A 13,041-nucleotide genomic window follows, 5' to 3' on the forward strand; every position below is an offset into this window, starting at 1 on the left:
GTTCCAGATGTCATCGTCCCTGCGAACCCTCGGGGCCATGGAAGAGGACCGCCTCCGGGTCATTGAGCAGGAGTTCGATGATGCCCTGGCCCGGAACATCAACATGTGAGCTGTTGGACTTGCCCGCTCCCCTTGTAAATAGTTAGATAGTGTTAGGTTTCCTTTGGTTTTTTCTTTATTTTGGTTGCGCTTGGACAATGCACCACCTTTATGTATATAGTTTTTCATTAGGTAGTATTTTTGATAGGTTTCATTTCTTCGGTTGCGATCATGGCCCCTGGATTGTTCTTCTGTATATAGTTCACTATTGGATTCATCTTTTTTATTATTTTATTTCCCCATGGAGCAATGGTTTTCACTTTTGTTTTTCCCTTGGATTTCATTTATTGAACTGTGACTTTGGACACCTTCCCTTTGGATTATGATTTGTTGTTTTTCATTAATTTACGGACATGCAGCTTTTCGTTTTTAATTCCCTTTGTCGTTTGTTTGTTTTTTATTCCATTCATGTTGCTTTTAATACATTTTTTGTTCATACTTTGATGTGTGGTATTATCTCATTAGTTTCATGCGTGTCATGATATGGGTTTTGACATTCACTTGCACCCATTGTGTGTGTGTGATGGACATGTGTTCATTTACATACTTGCCATTGGGGTTGTATCATGTAATTGCCTTTTCTATGTGGGTGGATGCAATACTTGGTTGGGTCTTTTGTCTGGGGAGGCTGGCCATAAGGGCCATGATTGAGGATCGTCATGACCTTGGGGCAGGGGGACATGAGTGGGGGCCTTCTGGCAGGTGCCCCGCACTGCTGGGGGGTGGGGGTGCAAGGGGACATGAGTGGGACATGAGTGGGGGCCTGCTGGCAGGTGCGCCGCACTGCTGGGGGGCGGGTGTGCAAGGGGACATGAGTGGGGGCCTGCTGGCAGGTGCCCTGCACTGCTGGGGGGTGGGGCTGCAAGGGGACATGAGTGGGACATGAGTGGGGGCCTGCTGGCAGGTGCCCCGCACTGCTGGGAGGTGGGGGTGCAAGGGAACATGAGTGGGACATGAGTGGGGGCCTGCTGGAAGGTGCCCCGCACTGCTAGGGGGCGGGGGTGCAAGGGGACATGAGTGGGGGCCTGCTGGCAGGTGCCCCGCACTGCTGGGGGGTGGGGGTGCAAGGGGACATGAGTGGGACAGGAGTGGGGGCCTGCTGGCAGGGGCCCCTGACTGCTGGGGGGTGGGGGTGCAAGGGGACATGAGTGGGGGCCAGCCGTTAAACTATGTACGTGCTAAGATACAAAACATGTTTTAATTAGTGGATACACAACTAAATAAACACTGCAAGTTGAGTCATTTTAAAGAAATGCATTCGATTAAATAATCATTCATGTAAAACTTTATGCATGCCTTCAATTAAATTACATACAGATAAACTATTGACTGCATTATTTACATAAACTCCATCACATCCCATTTTTTTGTTTTTGTTTCCTTTGATGTAGTAGTGAAGTATGGGATGCAAGCAATGTTTTAACAAAAAATATTAAGTACATAGATGTATAGTAATTCTAGCATGATTAACTTTACAGTGATTTGTAGTTCCTCGCATTCAAATTTTGCATGCGGCTAGGCATGAAAACTTTATTTTGCTTCTTGGAAACAAACCGACTGAAGTTGATATTTAAGTACATGTTCAATAATGTCCTCCCGTTTGCCACAACAATGTCTATGCCACTGACCACCTACCTTTTAAAAGGCTACCATTGTAAGCACACATGTCAAATAACTTTGATGCCAAAAGATCAATGAATCTCCAATTATTAAAAACGTTCTTTGGCTGTATGTAAAAAATAAATTTAAATGAACATTACGAATTAGGACATATACCTTCACAGTCTTAGTTATGCAATATATAATCACACTCCTATGTTTAATGCCACACAAAAACTTTGTACAAAACAAAATAAAACACGTGCAAATATAGCATACAGAGCTACTGGTACATTGTACAATTCAAATGCAAATAGCATATTTTTACATTCACCACTTCTATAAAACGTACTTTTTGTTTAATTTTTAATGCAGTGTAAAGTTTACATTTACAAATACACTTTTGACAACACTTGATGTCTGTTTTAAACTTTTATTTTATTTCCTGTTATATTTAGGTTGTTACGTTGTTGCTTTCATAAGAAAACTTACAAGTGGAAAAATAATCACGTGTCCATACACCACTCATACGCCACCTCACTTTTGTTACATGTCCCCTTACTTTTACTGACACCAACCTATTTCACCATTAAGCAACATGCCCATGCTGTTTAACTCACACTAAAGCTCATGTCCCTATGTTTTAACATTTTCAAATAAGCTGTGCATCACATATAATTACTGCATAATAAAAGCACTTCAATAAGTAAATACATTCCAGCATAAAGGTATGAAGGTGAATAACATAAATGCTCTGTTGTCTTGTTGCTGTACATACTCCACTAGAACTATACAAAGGTCTTAGCCCATATAATACTCACATTTACTCTGATGCACTTCTTTTTAAACATACACATGTGCAAACGCAGGGCCACTTTGCTTACATACTGTAAACCACACACCCACCTACTTTGCAACTGCACATAGGATGTTTAACGGCAATATAAGAAAATAACATGCCCCTGCTGAAATTGGCAACCAATCCACATACAGAAACACTCCACCGCACTTTCTTTCAACAAATGCACGTGCTAGCACCCGGCACAAGCATGCCCTCCCAAAAATGTCACACTTTTTTTTAGACTATTTAGGATCGCAGAGAGAAAGCAAGTACTCTTTTAAAAAGCACTCAAACAAATGAGAAAATATAATTAAAACATTCTATTAACTTTAGCATACAAATAACATTATTTAAACACATAAAGAAAATGAGGGACAGAAGTAGTCTATTGGAAAGGTTGAAAATTGGTACATTTATAATTTTTTCCCAGTTTATATTTACAAATGAATACACTATGGATTTAGGTGCAGCAGAAACTTTCCTTGAAACTCTTTCACTTTCAAATGGTTTACATGTATTACTGTAGGCAAAGTGTGCTTGTAATTCAGTGTACACTGAATGCTTACAGTGTACTTTTAGCTGTATGAAAGCATAAGTTAAAATGTGAACAAACGCTTATAGTTTACAATTTCCACATTTGGAAAGTGTATATGTTATTAATGAATGACACAAAATAAAGTGTATGTCCAACCCAGTGTTTTTAAGCACTTTGACTTCAAATTGTTAACATTAATTACTGCCAGGACAGTACGCTTGGAATTTAATACAAACTAAACACTTACAGTATACTTCTAAATGTATGTATGCATAGGTCACATTGCATACAAACACTTACAGTATGCCATTTCAAAATGCGGACAGTGCATATGGTATTAATGAACTGGCACAAAATAAAGTGCATGTTCACCCATCTATTTTTAAGCAGTAACAAATGAATGTACAACATGTGCATTAAAACACAAGATATACAACTGCATAGATTACACAAAGGTTATAAATCACCAGTAATGTGCCTTTATAAATATACAGCATTGTATATGGATATAGTGTACGTTAATATATCAAACATTATAGTGTGCAAGGTGTGCATGCATGCACACATTCACATAAAGCTGAAAAATCCTTTTCATGTACTTATGTTAAAGTAATTCAATAAGAAAAGCCACCACAGACCCAGTAATTTTAAGCAGTAAAAACATGTTTAAAATTTAAGGAACAATAAATGTTTCAAAATGTGTACTGTGAGGGACCTGAGGGCATCCTCACTTCTTTTCCCCCTGGGTCCTCCTCTCAGGCGGCCAGTGAAAGGCCATCACTTTTGGATCCCGACCCTGGGGGGATATGCGAGGGAGGATCACTTGGGTTGAGGGAACTTGGGGAGCGGGGATAGGACGTCCTTATGTGACACATGGTATCCCCCATTCCCTTTTCAGAATGAACCTTCTGTCCCTCAGACCTTTGTAGGCTACTGTCAGCCCTTTCCCTTTTCTTCCCCCCAAAATGTCCCCCAGAAATACCAGCTCAACACTCGGATGAGGAAGAGACCAACTAGGAGGACACATCCTCATTTGGGGAGATAAATACATATCAGCCTTATATTGTTAATGCAGACACATGTCAGTCAAGAACAAAGATGAGGAGGAGATAACACAGTTATGCACACTTCCTTTAATTCAAACCTCCCCAAACACCACTCTAGTACTGAGACGAAGAAGAGAGCTATGGAGGTATGCAGATGGAACAACCAACCATGTCCACCTAATGGGTTTCACCATGGTCAGGCAATTGAACTTAATGACACACACCTGTAGTAATTTAACAATCCCAATAGGTATAAGAAGCCTGGCCACACAGAGCAAAGAGGGAAATTGGGCTGGAGAGAAGCAAAGCAGGCTGGACAGAAAGAAGCAGACTGGAAAGAGAGGAGGGGGGGACACGGATGCCGGTAGCCGAGTCGAGCACGAGAGAGGTATACCAAGGCTAAGGCAGGTCACAAGAGGGTCTGGAAGTCCTGCAATCCCTCTTTGTCAGGTGAACGTAGCAGGAGCTGTGGGGCGCCAAAGCACTCCATTCGCTGCAAGACTCCAGGCGAGAGAGCAGTGTTCTTTACGTCCTCCACGAGGGAAGAGCAAAGGTATTGGAAGATGGAAAGCAGAGTGAGGAGTGGAAAGAGGCCAAAGGGAGCTGCTGCATATAACCAGTGAGTGGAAACAGGGAAACACTCATACCGGGGCAGGCCGGGAACTTGAAACAAATTTGAATACCAAACAAACTGAAAGGTGCAATACGGACTTTTAAATGCCGAAACAGTAATATTGAATGCTAAACTAAAAGACATTATAAGCACTTTTGAATGCTGCACAAAACAAAAGCAAGTTATGTGTACTTGTGAATGAAATGAAAGGAAGGTGGTGCAAGTAGCAGATACCATGAAATTCATTGTTTGAAACACAAGTGTAGGCAATGCCAGGAGCATACCAAGAAGCTAAAAGAGTTCAAGGAACTGCAGGTCAAGGGAAAACTGTATTAGCAAGAGCCCTAAGAATACAAGTGTAACAAAGTGTATGGTGGCCAACCAAGCCACAGTAAAGTGTAACACTGATGAAAGAAACAAGCTTCACTGTTGAATGAAAGCTGTGGACAACTGTTGATGGAAAGCAAACCAGAATGGGTTTTGGTTGTTTGACCTGTAATGGGTGAACCGTGTGGTCCGACAACTGCACCTAGACCGAGTACCCCCTTTTATGGAAAAAGGCAACAAAAGTATCTTTAAAGTTTGTATGTTTTGCAACATCCGCTTGTGTGATTTTGAAATCATGAAACAGACTTACGTGTGTGAACCAGTGAAAAGTACTGATGATAAAATTGCTGGGAAGTGTCCCAAGGGATTGTGTTGTTTTAAAAAGATGGAAGATTTGAACTCTTGGGGAAGGGAACCCCATACCTTGTGAACTGTTCTGAATTTGGGGAAGGGGAAGCTGATTACAAGCCAAGAGCTGGAAGAAGCTCTGAAATTTCATTTCTTTTGAACACTATTAATTTTGATTCCTACACATTGTATACAGTTAGTTGTGAGGGCACGTATAGGCTTTGGACACAGACAGACTGTTGATTTGGACTTCCTAAAACAGACTATCCTTAGTTTTCTTTAGGTAGGTAAATCCCACCTTAGCATAGGTCAAGTTAGGCCTTACGCCATCCTGACAATTAAGTTAATAAAGTTTTGAAAACCAAGTTTGAATCTGTTGTCTGGGTCTACTTCAGGATGCCTTCACAGTACATTACACTGAAATACAGAATATAGTTCAGACATTATCTAAGTAGATAGTGTAGATACCATTAATGAATATTATAGTGAACATGTAGCACCTGTCAATAATACACAAGCACCAAATGTAATTTATACCACTATGTACATGTTTTCCATGTACACATGATTTTATACAAAAGCAAAATATGTGTAATATATGTACACTTTATCACTAAATTGGCTTACATACATTTCTGAGTTTCATTTTACAGTTCCTTAATGTATTGCCCCAAGTAATTTATGCTGCAAAAATGACTATGAGAAATTCGTAAAGTGTTACAAAACGCTTTATTACAGTTAAAGGGCAAAACGTATGTTATTACTTTTTAAAATTAAAGCTCCACATTTACCATACTAAAAGTTGTATAAAGTACTTTACAATAAATACAATTATATTGACACATAAATACACTTATATTTACATAATTAAAAATTAACATTCCCATGTTACAATACCTCCATGCTTTTCTACATATACATGTTCTACTGTTATGACAGCATTTATTTGTTTTAATAGATAATACATTCATTTTAGTACAGCAAGCGTAAGTAAGGAGGTGGATAATGAACAAGGAAAGATTAGAAAACATCATAAAGAGTATCACCATAAAACAAGAGAAAAAATAGCTTTTATTACAAACATTAAATTGAAACTAATACATTATGATACAATAAAACTAAACACACTTTTCCTTTGTTATTTCATTTCAGTAGGAAAACATAAGCAAACCAAAAAAATAAAAGAAACAGCATAAGGAAAAGCACCATTAGCATTCAAGCAACAAAATACAATGAAAAAAGCAAAGACATTTAACTGAAAAAGGGCAAGTTGATCATACTTTTCCAAAAAACTGTACTATTGTGGAAAAACATTATTATAACCACTGCAAACTTAAATTGAGCCTCCCAAGGTAACAAAGAAATGTATACATTTGAATTTTAATTGGTTACTTATAACACGCTTTATACCCAGAGGTTTCTAAGTGCGGACCTGGGGAACGAACCTCTGTTGCTCCGCATCGTCTGGCTTCCAAGGCGAGTGCGTTACCCCTGAGCTATCCTCCTGAGACAATTCAGTCGGTCAGTCATTATCTGCTGCAGAAAATAATATTTTCTATTGTACAACATCTAGAGAATATCAGTGAACAAGATAATTTGGAGAATCAAGAAAACATAGAAAACCAGACTCACACCTTTCCAGACAAACAAGTGAAACAACCGTAGTACCTTCCTCTCTTTTAACATCTACACCTTCACCATTTGTACAACATGGTAACTGTTTTTACATTTATAAAATGAAAACTAAACATTGTTATACTTAACCATTAACACTTCTAATACATGTAACTATTAAAACATGCACTAAATTAGTCAACCATACAAACCATTCAAACTTGTATGCAATGAATAAGGCTAATTATTAGCAGATATAATGTACCAAACAATTAAATCATGTTACTTTAATACTCCAAATAACTATTTATACATTCTAAAGTAAGTGTTTTTTTACCAGAGTGTTCTCAGCAACTATTGCTGCAAATGTCCACAACTCCTTCAACCAAAACCAGGGAGGAAACCAGCACATCTGTGTATAGAGGGAATATTGATATTAATGTGGCCTGCACCACACCACATCAACCTGACTTTGCATGCAAAACAAATCAAATTAACAGATTTCAATTAATTTAAAATGTCAAAGGCAAAACAAGACATTACAATCAATGGTGCAAAGTCCTCTTGTGCAGCAGAAAAAACATACATTGGCAAGTTACCCTATTATTGCTCTTTCTACTGCTGTTGGTTGTGCATGTAACAGAAGAGGACCAAAACGTATACCAACATCTGGCACCATTCCATTTGGAAACTTAAAATCTTGGGTTTGAGACTGCTTTGAGACTAAACTGGAGATGTCAGAAACATCACACACGTTATGTGCAAGTTACATATCAATGTTTATGCATTTTGCTAAAATGTTAATACATATATTAAGGTTTTCAATTGTATTTATATTGCAACAAACCTAAAAAATACATAGCCACCTTTCATTTGGAGACCCGTACTAAAGTAAATATGTACTTATATGTACCATATATTTTAATTGTACTCCCATTTGTATGGCATTGTTTAACAAATTAAAATGCTATATTTGCGGATGTAATGGTTTATTGTATACAAATTACAAAAATCCTACATAATTACTGTCAAGAAATATGTACAAATGTTGTAACACACGTTACATTTCAGTGGAGTTAGACACACACGTAAAGATGTGTACTAGGCAATTTTTTTATTTTATGACCTTTTATATGAATATGTCAAAACAACTAACAAGGTTTACTGTGTATAATAGGAAAGAAATTAAAATTTTCTAAAAAGAACATTTAACAATAAATGTTGACTTGAAGAGCACTGCAAATCCATCCATAATGACCAACAAAACCATATAGTTCCACAGTATATTCTTCATTCCATCCTGAAATAAACAAATTACAAGTACTTTAGTAAAAACAATACAGTAAATATTATTTTAAGGTAGCAAGCATGCACATTTAAAAAAATAACATAACAATGTATATGTAATTTAACATATAAACCACTGTACATTAAAAATGATAAATTTGTTTACAGGAAACACATAACAGTAGGCAGGAATATGACAATAATGGACATGTATGCACCTTACAAAAACAACACTAAAGTGTAAATCTAATTGAATATATAAACCATGTCACATTTAACATGCATACATGGTGCAAATCTAATACACATAGTAAATGTAAATACAAAATGAATATACACATTACATTACGTTGCTTGATCCAATAAAACTAAACATAAATGCATGAACAACTACCCTTTAAAAGTAAAAAAAAGGTTAAACATGACAATGTATTAATTGTAAGATATACAGTACACAAGAGTGATTAAAATTGCTTACACAAAATACACATACAATCACACTACAGTTTTAAAATATGTTGCTAGTTAAAAAAATAGTGCTTAATAAAGATTAAATATAACCAACAGTTCAACATAACCCTTAATTTTTTAAATGAAATCATTAGAAATTAAGGTAAAATAAAATATGGTGCTAAAAATCACCAGCTGCTTCACAAGTCAAATACATTTAAAACATTGTAATTAAAGTTGATCTATACAATTTCCCACGTTTAAAAGACACACTGAAAGTAATTGGTTGATGGAAAATGGTTTCATTTTAAATTAGGACTTCCCAGACAATTTTAATCAAATGGGTACCAAAATAGGTTCCTTACTTTACCATGAAAAAGTAACATATGTACTCTGTAACACAATTTCTTCCTTAACAAAATACATCAATTTCAAAATGCATAGGCATTTGTTTAAATTTCAATAAAGCTTTTAAAACGACATAACGTTAACATGCCTCCCTCTTTCTCAACACATGTGCCGCAGTAAATAAGGTTGACATTGAGTGAAGGCAATCATCAACTCTGAAGGAGGTGTTTTCAAAATATGCTAGCAAACCCTCAAACTTTGCATTTTAGATAATATTATTTTTCATTTCAATTTTTAAAGCGTAATTTACTTTGAAAAGGTTTGCCAAAATAAAGGTACTATTAAATGTACATACTTAAAATATATTTCTTACCTTCCCGAACTTTACATATGTATGTATTTTGTATTATGCTAGAACATGAAACGGCTGTCTATTTGACTTTTCCATTAATACATTTATGGAGTAAATACATTTTTAAAAAGTATGTTGTGCTGTACAAATGTATAAATCCTATCACAAAAAAAAGAAACCAAAGAAAAAATATATCAAACTTATAACAGGTTAGAAACTTCCAAAGCACAGAGTGGTCACATGGTGTTATCCTAAGGGCTCAAAATCACTACTCAATTCTAATGGTTCTAATTCACAGAAGCGTTTTATAATGGCAAAACCCCATTGGAAAATGCTCTGTGAATTAGGCCCAATGTGTTTACTGCCTTTGTTATACCTTTCCACCATCCCCCAGAGAGATCTCCAATAGTGTAAAAGATTGCAAATCATGAGGCCTGTGATGTATATTTGGAAAATCATTCTGGTACACAAAGCCAATAAATGGGTTCCACGCATAAAACATATTTTGCCATTTTACAGAAAGTCTGTTGAAAATGCATAATTTAATCAAACATATATATATATATATAATCTTGGTGGACAACCCTCCTGAGACCTCTTAATTGGATCAGACTTCATCCCTACGCTCAGTCACTTCCGCATATTTGAGGGAAACATTTGTGTCCCTCCTATTAAAGAATTCACCAGCCACCACTAACAAAAAGGATCCGTTTTAAGTTAAGCTGCCTCATCTAAAAGTATATCTACTTGACCTGACCAGGACTGCTAATGATGTGCGTCTCAGCTAACTTTTGGAATGCAGTTGTGGGCCCTCCCAAAGTTGGAGGGCAACTATGACCAGCCCGGGTATTTATGAGGGTACATCATTTCCATTTGAGGTGGACAAAGTGGCAGGTGCTGGTCTGAAGCTCTGAGAACAACCATGATCGCATGATTCACTGGAGCCAATGCTTAGCATGTGCTAAAAGTGTTCGATCTGTCTTTTATACTGGTGCCCAAAATGAAATTGTATTATTTTGTGTAACTTTGATTTGCCAAAACCTAGTATTCTCCTCTGGGCATTCCCGCATGTCCCAGTGGGTTCTATGTGATTTCATCGACGGACTTTTCATCGCAGGGTTTTTTGCCGTGCATTTTTTTTGGAAAAAAACATCGATTTTTTTTTTTTAGGGGGTTACCACCCCAAACCCCCCATCGGTTTAATTATTTTAATATTCCCCTAGACACACATCAAATGTATTTAATTTTTAACCCCAAAAAAAATCGATGTTTTTTTTTTCAAAAAAAAATCGCGGCAGTAAACCCCACGATGAAAAGCCTGTCGTTGAAATGACGGTATACCGTCCCGGTGTGCCTTTCATTTCACTCATTTGGCCAGATTCAGACATGTTTGTGAAACAAATCAATATCCAAACACTCAGACATTTGTCTTGCATTCCAATTTGCACATCACCTGGGTTATAGACCTCAATAAAGAGGGTAGAGGTCTGCCTCCCGTGGGATTTTGAAAACTATAATTCAAGCCTGGGTCTTTGTTGTTGTGCCATGCTCTGCCTGCTACCTGCCAGGCCGAGAGCAGGTCAGGTTGCATGTGGTACATTTCAGGGTGCTTGCATGAAGATGGAAAGGGCAAGCTGAATTGAACCCGTGGCTCATATATACAGTTAGCAGCACAGCTTTTTGGAGCTTCTCAAGTTGATGCCTTGAATCCCTTCTCATGTTTTGCAAGAACTCCCTCATGCCTACCTGCCTTCCTGCCTACAAGAGGCCATCTAGTCCAAAGTGAGATAGTTCCCCATAACAGTGTGTAATCGTATGTTTAAAACAAGCACTGGCAATGCCAACAGTCTGGGCTTTTGTGTATGCATGTGAAAGGCATTTTCCAGGCACTGCCATAGTGGTATTAACTGGCCATTGATGTTACCAGGTGAAAAAAGGTATGAGTACCTGTGCATCTATTTGCAGTGCCTGGCAAATGCTTCTGTGTACTATTGAGGAGCTGACATCTATTGCAGTATTTAGTGTGCCCCATTAACAGAAGTGATCGTAAATTCTATGGCTTTTGACCCACATCTGTTCTGTAAAATGGACCAATACGGGGCATTATTTTAAATTTAAAATGTAAATGTGCCACCTGAAGATAAAAAATAAACCTAAATTATTTCTGGTTCGCCCGGGGCAGTCTGAGGAAAAGTTTAATTCCCCAGCACTTTCAAAAATACCTGGCCACCTCCACTCAAAAATATGATTCATATACAAGAATAAGCTCTAAAACCCGGATCCCCATGATAAATTAATGAGGCAAGAATGTGGCTTTTTTTCTATAAAAAGTTCTATATTGTCCTCACTGTGCTAACATGTCTTGATGCATCTGAAAAATAACAAATCAACAAACCTTTCGAAATTTAGAAAAGAAATCCGAGTATTTTTTTAAAATGAACCCCCACTTCACTTTGGGGCTCCGGTGCCATTATATCATCTAAAGGGAAATTGTTTTAATTGTTTTGCAGCGTGTACTATGTCAATGGTCTACCAGGATTGGCATCCGCAGCTTCCAGGATACACACAGGCCCATATAGTAGCTGCATTAACCCCTGGTGTGGACGACCACGAATGCATATAAGAGTTACTATACTAAGTATCTCCCTTTAATGCTGTTTTCTGAATGGAATCGGGAGCACACCGGCGACATCTTAGTTCTAGTTAGAAGCGCTCCGGCGCAGTTATTCTGCTTCTGCCGACAGAGACAGAATCCACATTGCCCTTAATAAGTGGCGCGCAACTGTGACGCAGGAATGCAAGACAAAGGATGGCACTGATAATCCACCATCTGTGCTCCACTTGCTTCTTTCTTAAAGGTGATCGCCAACGAAGCTCCACATTCTGAAATGCTCAACTTTTTTGTCGATGTATCAGCTGTGTTCTTTAAACTGTGTAGTGCTGTATTGTGTGACTGGAGTTGCCGTTTTTTAAAAAGCTGCCTGAATGAAAACTATGTCCGTGCCCAAAAATAACAGAAATCGAAAGTAGATGAGTGAATATGAAGTGTGCTGTTTGGTAGGTCAGCTGGCTGTGCCAGTTATTCGGCACTTGATGGCAATGCCAATTAAAGCTCACTGAAGTACCTATGTACATATAATCTACCCACACTAGGGTAAGGCGTGCTTTTATTTTCAGTGAAGACACTCCTAGTGCTTATAAATCTAGTGGCTGAAGGCAGGACTGGGTGACATTTGTTATGCAGCAGTAAAGTGTTTATAGCTCCAATTAAGTCCTTAACTCTCAGAAGACTGCTCTGAAGTCACTTTGAATGCAAACTCTAATGGTGAAGTGAGCTAAAAGAATTCCCATGAGGAGGAGTTTTGGGAGGGCAGAGGCAGGAATGGGTGGGAATGGCCATAGATATTAGCATGGCAATGGGTGGGTAAAGAACCAAACAACACCTAGCGATTCTGTATCTTTCCTCATATGTCATTCCTCCCTATCTGTACTCCAATATCCATTCCTCCCTATTTGTACTCCAATGCAATAGTTTCGGTTTATAGATGTCGGATGCAGAATTAATAGCCCAAACTAAAAAGA

This window comes from Ambystoma mexicanum, chromosome 12 (genome assembly GCF_040938575.1).
Source record: "Ambystoma mexicanum isolate Mex_15411 chromosome 12, UKY_AmexF1_1, whole genome shotgun sequence".
NCBI classification, from domain to species: domain Eukaryota; kingdom Metazoa; phylum Chordata; class Amphibia; order Caudata; family Ambystomatidae; genus Ambystoma; species Ambystoma mexicanum.